Source organism: Eleutherodactylus coqui, chromosome 2 (assembly GCF_035609145.1).
Source record: "Eleutherodactylus coqui strain aEleCoq1 chromosome 2, aEleCoq1.hap1, whole genome shotgun sequence".
In the NCBI taxonomy this organism is placed as follows: Eukaryota; Metazoa; Chordata; class Amphibia; order Anura; family Eleutherodactylidae; genus Eleutherodactylus; species Eleutherodactylus coqui.
In genome coordinates, this window is record NC_089838.1 from 46,447,755 (window position 1) to 46,457,198 (window position 9,444).

A 9,444-nucleotide genomic window follows, 5' to 3' on the forward strand; every position below is an offset into this window, starting at 1 on the left:
AATTTAATGACACCATGTCTGTGCCTTGTCATGAAATGTGTCTTCAGCTCTATTCTATAAGCGTGAAGGACAACCCTGAGAGGTTCCCCCAGCCCCCTTGTGGTCAGTAGTGGTACATGTGCAGGAGGCCCTGGAGCTATTCCAGAGCAGACAATCTGTAATATAAGGTGACTGTGGAACGTTCTGTGCGGTGCTGCCAGCGTGCAGATTATGTGATCGATCATCAGAGGCTAGAACCTCCTATAACTGCCACCTTTCACTCAGGATGAGTTCCATGTATACAAGGGACTTACCGCCCACTGCTAGGTAACATGAGCAGAAAATCTTCTGCAAGAATAGATGAGGTGAAGCTCTGCCTGGTTATAAACACCCTGACCCAGGCAAAGGGGCTTGTGGGTAACCCTCTACACCCCCCCCCCCTCCCTCCACCCCCAAACTGTCTTGTCAGTCTTACTATAGTGACATCACTAATGCCATTGTCTAGGTCTATACGCCAAATGTCCAATTTAGAAGAGACCCTGTCTAGTAGCATTTTGGACTTCCTTTGATTACAACCGCGGCAATTTTCTTGTGGTGTCCGTCATCAAGTATGAGAGGATCCTGGCTGCACTAAGAAATCCTTTCCTGCTCCATTACTGCACCTCTGCCAGGAAAGGGCCATCGATTAATGCGGCTTGTGCCAAATACTGACCTCCCATCAGCATGGAGCAACAGAAACCTGGATCCATCTGACTGGCAGATGTTTTTCTGCTGCTCAGTGATACAAGTTTTGCACTCGAGTCTTGCCTTGCTGGTCATCTGCTGTTATAGCCCATCCGTGTGAAGGAATGGCGAGTTGTGTGATCAGACACGTTAGCTGGAGCTCCAGCATTGTAGTCTGCTGACTGTGCAGCTTCTGTTGGTCAAAAGGATTCCTGACATCCTCCGCTGCCCCCTTTCAGTGATGAGTTGTTTCCAGCTTCCGGATCCCCTTTCGCTGGATGTTTTCCACCATCGCGCAATTCTCTCCCCCCCCCCCCCCCCCCCCCAGTTGGCAAGGAGACCCCGGCTAATCTAGCACAGATGACCAGGCCTCGTAGGAAGTCGCTCAAATAATTGGGTTTTATGCTTTGTGTTCTATGATGTATAATAAGAACACTGCTAATAATTCACCAGCAGATACAAAGTGCTCTATTTGCACTGATACAATGTATAAGAGGCTTGTGGTGTGTAAGCGCCCTCTGCTGGGGACTACAGCGAACACAGCGCAGCAGCTTCATTCCTGCCAGCATTGCAGTCCCCCACACACAAGAAGGATGCAGTGACAAAGTAGGTGCAGACCCCCAACTACAGGACATGCATAGCGCCCTATATCCCAGGACAGCAGAGCTAGCAGCATGGTTATGTGGCCATCTCCTTGCACACCCAGTCAGGCCTGCTCTGCACATGTGCCCTTCAATAGTGCTGCCATCACACTGCCCAATAATAGCACAATACACCAAAAACCAACTGCCATCCAGGGTCATATAGGCATGAGGGGCTAGCAGGGTGGTGGTGCCCCTAATATGGTGCACTTTCTGGACACCCCTGTACTGAATTGGACAATAATGTAATCTTTCTGTCTATAGATCCTCCACATTATGATGTCAGTACTGGGTGGGTGGAGGATGGGAACAGCCATTACTAAAAAGCCAGGATGTCACACACGTGGTTTCCCCCCACCTGCTGATCACATATGGAGCAACATCCAGAGCCTCACAAATGTCCTGCTTCTTTTATCATCATTCATTCTGGAAAACCTCCATAACTATTGAATTATGGCAGACAGACAAGAAAAACCCAAAAGCGAGAATGTCGGCCATCAGGTGATCGTATGTAAGGGGGCAGATACTTATGCACAGAGAAAATTGGATGATGTGCTTCTCTGGTATGACTTGTTATTATAGATCAGGTACCAGTCTGCAATAAAAGGTACCGCATACAAGAGTGTGAATACTTTTACTTGAGTTGCAGTATATACATTTGGTGTTTTGAGGAAAAAAAACTACCCAGCAATACAGCAAAGTGCAGTGCATTATGGGAATGCAACTGCAACACGTGTGCTTGTCCCCACGATACAGGCGTATTGGAAGTAGCCGATACAGAAACTTTTGCTGCAACCCTGGGTGTGATTGGAAAAGAAACCATGATGTAATACAAAAGATGTATTGAGGGAAAAAGCCGCAGTCGAAGTTTCCAGACGTACCTTGAGGTAGCTGCATCTTCTGCTTCCTTTACTCTCTACTTCTTCCTCGAGACACAGGAGTTTGTAACAGGAAGTTAAGAAGCATAGAAAACAGTTTGATGTTCCTTCATCAAATCCTTATGTTATATTATTGGGATGAAACCACTAATGAGAATAATAATTACAGATTAATTAGCTAGGCTACAATAGCATCTTTAAAGAGCGCAATAATTATTTCTACTTAAAGAGGGGCAAAGAAACACCAAGTACGTTAGACATGTAGAAGTGAAAGGACTTACCGAAAGACATAATACAGCTAGTAACGGATAAATGCAAGGATTTAGTTACTATAATACTGCCCCTATGTACAACAGTATAACATATTACTACCACCTGATGGAAAAGCATACAACTGCTAAAATACTGCCCCCTAGGTACAAGAATAACTACTATAATACTGCCCCCTATCCACAAGTATATAACAACTGTAATACTAACCCCTATGTACAAGAATATAACTACTATAATACTGCCCCCTATGTACAAGAATATAACTACCATAATACTACTCCCTATGTACAAGACTATAACTACCATAATACTACTCCCTATGTACAAGACTATAACTACTATAATACTACCTCCTATGTTCAAGACTATAACTACTATAATACTGCCCCCTATGTACAAGAATATAACTACTATAATACTGCTAACTATGTACAACAATATAACTATAACTACTATAATACTACCTCCTATGTTCAAGACTATAACTACTATAATACTGCCCTCCTATGTACCAGAATATAACTGCTATAATACTGCCCCCTATGTACAAGAATATAACTACTATAATACTGCCCCCTATGTACAAGAATATAACTACTATAATACTGCCCCCTATGTACAAGAATATAACTACTATAATACTGACTCCTATGTACAAATATAACTACTATAATACTGTCCCCTATGTACAAGAATATAACTACCATAATAGTACTCCCTATGTACAAGAATATAACTACTATGATAGTGCTCCCTATGTAGAAGAATACAACTAGTATAATACTGCCACCTATGTACAAGAATATAGCTACTATAATACTGCCTCCTATGTGCAAGAATATAACTACTATAATACTGCCTCCTATGTACAAGAATATAACTACTATAATACTACCTCCTATGTACAAGAGTATAACTACTATAATACTACCTCCTATGTACAAGAATATAACTACTATAATACTACCTCCTATGTACAAGAAAATAACCGCTATAATGCTGCTCCCCATGTACAAGAATATACGTACTATAATACTGCCCCCTATGTACAAGAATAGAACTACTATAATACTGCCCCTTTGTACAAGAATATAACTACTATAATAATGCCCCCTATGTACAAGAATACAACTACTATAATACTGCTACAAGAATAAAACTGCTATAATACTGCCTCATATGTGCAAGAATATAACTACTATAATACTGCCTCCCATGTACAAGCATATAACTACTCTAATACTGCCCCTTATGTACAAGAATATAAGTACTATAATACTGCCCCGATGTACAAGAATACAACTGTTATAATACTGCCCCCAATGTACAAGAATGCAACTACTATAATACTATCCCCTATGTACAAGATTATAAGTACTATAATACTGCCTCCTATGTACAAGAATAGAGCTACTATAATACTGCCTCCTATGTGCAAGAATATAACTACTATTATACTGCTCTTATGTACAAGAATATAACTACTATAATAATGCACTCTATGTACAAGAATATGACTACTATAATACTGCCCCCTATGTACAAGAATACAAGTACTATAATACTGCTACAAGAATAAAACAGCTATAATACTGCCCCCTATGTACAAGAATACAAGTACTATAATACTGCTACAAGAATAAAACTACTATGAGGGCGCCCACCCACTGGCGTTTTTTTACCTGCGTTTTGCGTTTTTCCTGCACAGGCATAGAGATAACATGTGTTCCTGTCCACTGGCGTTTTTTTTGCGTTGCGTTTGCGTTTTTAACATAGGAACTGTCAGTTGCATATGTGTCCTTATTTTTCTCCTAATGCACCCATGAAAGTCAATGGAAATTAATGGAAAAGCCGCGAAAACGCCGCGAAAAACGCGCGGAAAAATCGCGGTAAACGCGGCGAAAACGAAAACAAGCATATAACTACTCTAATACTGCCCCTTATGTACAAGAATATAACTACTGTAAGGCCTCATTTCCATGGGCGGGTTTGAATTCCGCGTTCTGCGCGGATGATCCGGAGTTCAAGCCGCCGATAGGCAATTCATGGGCGCCTGGAGCTTAATTAAGGCATGCGGGTTTGTTTTCCGGACTATCCGGTCTGAAAAACATGCTGCGTTTTGCCACGCGGACGGCCTCCATAGAAGTCCATGGAAGCAGTCCGGTCTGTGGCACACCCGGAACTGTCATTCCGGATGTGCTGCGGGTCCCGCAGGAAAGCAGGAGATTTTTTAAAAAAAGAGTCTCCACTGCGCATTGCCGGGGGGCCTGTCGGCCGCCAGGCCCGCCCACGTGCCGGTGTGCTTGTGCACGTGCACGGAAGAGACGCCGGACGACCCACACGCATCCGGACTGCTGAGTATTGTCCACATGCCGCGGGCAGGGTGGTAACCACGCGGATCCCGGAATTCACACCCGCCCGTGAACACGAGGCCTTATACTGCTCCTATGTACAAGAATACAGTGGGGGAAAAAGTATTTAGTCAGATACCAATTGTACAAGTTCTCCCACTTAAAAAGATGAGAGAGGCCTGTAATTGACATCAGAGGTAGACCTCAACTAGGAGAGACAACATGAGAAAACACATCCAGAAAATCACATTGTCTGATTTTTAACGAATTTATTTGCAAATTATTGGGGAAAATAAGTATTTGGTCAATAACAAAAGTTCATCTCAATACTTTGTTATATATCCTTTATTGGCAATGACAGAGGTCAGACATTTTCTGTAAGTCCTTACAAGGTTGGCATACACTGTTGCTGGTATGTTGGCCCATTCCTCCATGCAGATCTCCTCAAGAGCAGTGATGTTTTTGGGCTGTCGCTGGACAACACAGACTTCTACTCCCTCCAAAGGTTTTCTATAGGGTTGAGATTTGGAGACTGGCTAGGCCACTCTAGGACCTTAAAATGCTTCTTACGAAGCCACTCCTTTGTTGCCCTGGTGGTGTGCTTGGGTTGATTGTTATGCTGAAAGACCCAGCCACGTTTCATCTTCAGTGCCCTTGCTGATGGGAGGTTTGCACTCAAAATCTCACTATACATGGCCCCATTCATTCTTTCATGTATATGGATCAGTCGTCCTGGTCCTTTTGCAGAGAAACAGCCCCAAAGCATGATGTTGCTACCCCCATGCTTCACAGTAGGTATGGTGTTCTTTGGATGCAGCTCAGCATTCTTTCTCCTATAAACACAACGAGTTGTGTTTCTGCCAAACAGTTCTACTTTGGTTTCATCTGACCATATGACATTCTTCCAATACTCTTCTGGATAATCCAAATGCTCTCTAGCAAACTTCTGTCGGCCCCGGACGTGTACTGGCTTAAGCAGGGGGGACATGTCTGGCACTGCAGGATCTGAGTCTCTGGCGGCGTAGTGTGTTACTGATGGTAGCCTTTGTTACATTGGTCCCAGCTCTCTGCAGGTCATTCACTAGGTTCCCCCCTGTGGTTCTGGGATTTTTTGCTCACCCTTCTTGTGATCATTTTGACCCTACAGGGTGAGATCTTGTGTGGAGTCCCAGATCGAGGGAGATTATCAGTGGTCTTGTATCTCTTCCATTTTCTAATTATTGCTCCCACAGTTGATTTCTTCACACCAAGCTGCTTACCTATTGCAGATTCAGTCTCCAACTTAAATTTTCTACCCAGTAGGTAATATCTCAGCGCGTCGTGCCCATTTTATTGCCAAGGCCTCTTTCTCCACTATTGCGTAATTTTTCTCGCAAGGGGTAAGCTTCCGGCTTAAAAACATGACAGGATGTTCTTCCCCATTAACCTCCTGTGACATAACGGCTCCCAGACCCACATCAGACGCATCTGTATGGACTATAAATGCTTTCTTGAAGTCAGGCGCCACCAGCACAGGCTGCTGACACAATGCACGTTTCAGTTCTACAAATGCCTTTTCTGCTTCTGGCGACCATTGTGCCATTACCGACATTCGTGAGTTCTGTTAACGGGGCTGCCATAGAGGCAAAATCAGGGATGAAACACCGGTAATAGCCCACCATACCCAGGAAGGCTCTCACTTGTTTTTTTGTCAGGGGTTGGGGCCAGTTCTGTATGGCTTCTACTTTCTTGCATTGAGGTTTTACCAAACCCCTTCCGACTATGAAGCCGAGGTATTTAACTTCCTCAATGCCTAAGGCACATTTTTTGGGGTTTATCGAGAAACCTGCTTTTCTGAGAGAGTCCAGTACCGTCTGAACTTTACTGAGGTGGCTCTCCCAATCCCTGCTAAATATTACGATGTCATCCAGGTAAGCTGCTGCGTATCGTTTGTGGGGACTTAACAACCCCTGAGGGTTTTGGCACCAGCACTATTGGGCTTGACCATCCACTCTTAGACTCCTCGATTACCCCCAGTTCTAGCATTTTTTTTTATTTCAGCGGACACTATCTCTCTATTAGCCTCCGGAATTCGATACGGTTTTTGGCAAACTTTTACTTGGGGGTCTGTGAGAATCTCATGTTCAATGACCTTGGTGCGACCTGGCAGGTCAGTAAATAGGTCCTTATTGCGCTGCAGAAACTCTTTACATTGTTGTACCTGGGACTTTGACAATGCCTCAGCTATTGTCACATCATGGACGTCACTCGCCGACTCCATAACCAAACATGGTCTGTCCAGAGAGTCCCGCTCCTTCCAAGCTTTCAACAGGTTCACATGATATATTTGTAGAGGTTTTCTTTTCCCCGGCTGATGAACTTTATAGTTGACCTCACCCACTTTCTCTACGACCTCATAGGGCCCTTGCCACTTGGCCAGGAACTTGCTCTCTACCGTTGGGACAAGCACTAGTACCCGATCCCCCGGACTGAATTGCCTGACCTTTGTCGTTCTATTATACACACGGGCTTGGCTTTCCTGAGCCCTGAGGAGGTGCTCTCTCACCAGGGGCATAACTTTAGACATTCTGTCTTGCATCTGGGCTACATGTTCTACCACACTTCTATGTGTAGTAACCTCGGCCTCCCACGTTTCTTTGGCAATATCAAGCAATCCACGGGGCTGTCACACATATAACAACTCAAACGGCGAGAAGCCCGTGGATGCTTGTGGGACCTCTCGGATGGAGAAGAGCAGGTAGAGAAGCAGACAGTCCCAGTCTCGTCCATCCTTCTCTACCACCCTTTTCAACATACTTTTTAAGGTTTTGTTAAACCTCTCTACCAACCAGTCGGTCTGGGGATGATAGACAGAGGTACGTAACTGCTTAATTTTCAGCAGTCTGCAGAGTTCCTTCATCACTTTTTAGTATTTCTTTTGGTATACCCACTCTAGAAAATATATAAAACAATTCTTTCCCAATACTTTTGGAGGAAGTATTCCTCAGTGGAACTGCTTCTGGGTACCTGGTTGCATAGTTAACTACTACCAAAATATACTGGTGACCCCTAGCCAACTTTACCAAAGGCCCTACAAGGTCCACGGCAACCCGTTCAAATGGCACTTCGATTATTAGTAACGGGACCAACGGGCTCTTAAAATGTGGAGCAGGAGCGGTCACCTGGCAGGTGGGACAGGATTGGCAAAACTCTGCTATTTCCTTGTAGCAGCCTGGCCAGTAGAATCTCTGCAAGATGCGCTCCTGCGTTTTTTCAGCCCCCAAGTGGCCCTCTAATATGTGCGTGTGTGCCAAGTGTAAGACTGTGTGTCTATAGGAATCAGGTACTAGAAGCTGCTCCACTACCTCATCTCTAATTTTGGCCACTCTGTACAACAACTCATTTTTAACGGCGAAGTGAGGAAAGCTCTCTGCCGCCCCTGTACTCTGCGGTACACCATTTATAACAGACACATTCTCAAATGCATATTTCAAAGTCTGGTCATTAATCTGAGCAGATCCAAAATTACCCGGTGCCACCTCAAGATCAATCATCTGAGGTTCTGATAGCTCCTCGTCCTCAGTTACCCCTGCAAAAGGCAACTCCACTATCCTGGTTACCCAGTGGTAACAAATTGGTCCATAAGTTCCAGAAGAGGGGGAAGTCTCTCCCAAGGATAACCGGGTGGATCAAATTTTTCACCACCCTAACCTTGTGTGCACACACTCCAGAGTCAGTGTCTATGGATACCTGCGCAACTGGGTACCCTTTTGTGTCACCATGCATGCAAATAACCCCCAGTTTTTCCTCCTGGAGTAACGCATGGGGAAGGGAGGCCCTGATCAGCGTGACCAAGCTCCCGGAGTTGAGCAAGGCCGACACCTTGACCCCGTTCACCTTTACCTGGCACCTCTGGGGCTGTGGGTCCTTGGCCGGCGTTGCACTGCATACCAGATGTGCAAACCACGAACATCGCCGACCAGATGTACAGTCCATGGGCTGTGTTTTTGCTGGACAGTGGGCTGCAACATGCCCTGGCTCCTGGCACTCCCAGCACCACAACGGGGTGACTTGGCTCCTCCTGACGGGCATTTCCCCCCGCGGATTCTGTGGCTTCTGCTCCATGCTGACCCGGGATTCCTTCCTTCGGGCATCTAACCCAGGGTTGACACCACGAGATCCAGCTCTCGCAGTGGGAACTGCCTGCTCCGCTGTGAGATATCTCTCTACAAGGCCCACCAATTCATCTGCATTCGCAGGATCTCCTTGGACAACCCAACGCTGCATGGGCCTAGACAGGGACTGCACAAATCGGTCCATCACCACCTTTTCAGCAATCTGAGCAGGTGATGAGGTCTCTGGATTTAGCCATTTTTGAGCCAGATGAAGCAGGTCAAACATTTGAGACCGGGGTGGCTTCTCCGGAGAATACTTCCAAGTATGCACCCGCTGTGCTCTGACTGCCGTGCTGACTCCCAGGCGAGCAAGGATTTCGGCTTTTAACTTGGAGTATTCTTGGGCATCCTGCTGCGCCAAATCATAATACGCCTTCTGGGGTTCTCCAATCAAGTATGGGGCCAACACCTCCGTCCACCGCTCTTGAGGCAATTGCGCCCTCTC